Here is a 1,987-nt window from a genome sequence, read left to right on the forward strand (position 1 = left end):
GGTTCATCCTCCCAAGTCTCATTACCAAATAACTTGCCATTCAGCTTCATGATTGCTCCTAGGTACTGAGCAACTTGCTCTTCAACAATATCTTCATCCTCTTCAGAGGAGAAACACTCATCAGAGCTCATGAATGGCAACAGTAAGTTCAGTGGAATCTCTATGGTCTCTGTATGAGCCTCAGATTCCTTTGGTTCCTCATTAGGGAACTCCTTAGTGGTCAGTGAACGTCCATTGAGGTCTTTCTCACTGGAAATCACTGCCTCTTCCTCCTCTATAGGTTCGGCCCTATTGGTTATATTTATGGCCTTGCACTCTCTCTTTAGATTCTCTTATGTATTGCTTGGGAGAGTACTAGGAGGGATTTCAGTAACTTTTTTACTCAGCTGACCCACTTCTACCTCCAAATTTCTGATGGAGGACCTTATTTCAGTCATGAAACTGAGAGTGGTCTTAGTTAGATCAGAGACTATGGTTCCTAATTCAGAGAGGCTCTGCCTAGAATTCTATGTCTGTTGCTGAGACGATGATGGAAAAAGTTTGCTATTGCCAAAATTATTTCTCCCACCATTATTATTATTGAAGCCTTGATTAGGCTTCTGCTGATCCTTCCATGAGAAATTAGGATGATTCCTCCATGAAGGATTGTAAGTGTTTCCATAGGATTCTCCCATGTAATTCACTTCTTCCATTCCAGGATTCTCAGGGTCATAAGCTTCTCCTTCAGAGGAAGCTTCTTTAGTACTGCTGGATGCAGCTTGCAATCCAATCAGATTCTGAGAAATCATATTGACTTGCTGAGTCAATATTTTATTCTGAGCCAATATGGCATTCAGAGTATCAATCTCAAGAACTCCTTTCTTTTGAGTCATCCCATTATTCACAGGATTTCTTTCAGAAGTGTACATGAATTGGTTATTTGTAACCATTTCAATGAGTTCCTGGGCTTCTACAGGCATTTTCTTCAGATGAAGAGATCCACCAGTAGAGTGATCCAATGACATCTTGGACAATTCAGACAGACCATCATAGAATATACATAAGATGCTCCATTCTGAAAGCATGTCAGAAGGACACTTTCTGATCAATTGCTTATATCTTTCCCAAGCTTCATAGAGGGATTCACCTTCCTTCTGTCTGAAGGTTTGGACTTCCACTCTAAGCTTGCTCAACTTTTGAGGTGGAAAGAATTTGGCCAAGAAAGCATTGACCAACTTTTCCCAAGAGTTCAGGCTTTCTTTAGGCTGTGAGTCCAACCATATCCTAGCTCTGTCTCTTACAACAAAGGGAAAAAGCATAAGTCTGTAGACCTCGGGATTAACCCTATTGGTCTTAACAGTGTCACAGATTTGTAAGAATTCAACTAAGAACTGATGAGGATCTTCCAATGGAAGTCCATGAAACTTGCAATTCTACTGCTTTAGAGAAACTAATTGAGGCTTAAGCTCAAAGTTGTTTGCTCCAATTACAAGAATTGAGATGCTTCTTCCATAGAAGTCAAAAGTTGGTACAGTAAAGTCACCAAGCATCTTCCTTACATCTCCACCATTGTTGTTATTTTCAGCTGCCATCTCTACTTCTTTTTCAAAAATTTTCGGATCTCAGGAATGCTGCCAATGGTTCTAGCCTATGCCACGAAGATCCTAATCTCACGGACTCGGTCCGTGTATTAGATACCAAAGAGAATATACTCTGGCTGTCGTCCAATGACTACGTTGAACATCATGTAAACCGCTTATGGTTGTCAGGCACGCGGATCTTGGCTAAGCGAGTAACGAAGATAGTGGGTGATTGTCACGGGTCACCCCTTCATTCTGACTTAACTGAATTAAGTACAAGAGTATATTTTGGAGAAGAAGTACGTGTTAATTGAAAGAGAAACAATAGTATTTGCATTAATTCATGAAGAACAGCAGAGCTCCGCACCTTAATTTATGAGGAATAGAAACTTCACCATAGAAAATACATAAGTGCTATTTATACTAAA

The 1,987-nt window shown here is 40.2% G+C and overlaps 1 non-coding gene across 1 annotated transcript; it reads left to right on the plus strand.

Moving 5' to 3' along the window:
- Positions 1-1,058: 1,058 nt before the first annotated feature.
- LOC112787726 (small nucleolar RNA R71) lies at positions 1,059-1,166 on the plus strand. The gene has a single exon (XR_003195122.1). It is a non-coding gene; the product is annotated as a small nucleolar RNA R71 (small nucleolar RNA).
- The last annotated feature ends 821 nt before the right edge of the window (positions 1,167-1,987 follow it).

This window comes from Arachis hypogaea, chromosome 20, assembly GCF_003086295.3.
Source record: "Arachis hypogaea cultivar Tifrunner chromosome 20, arahy.Tifrunner.gnm2.J5K5, whole genome shotgun sequence".
Lineage (NCBI taxonomy): Eukaryota > Viridiplantae > Streptophyta > Magnoliopsida > Fabales > Fabaceae > Arachis > Arachis hypogaea.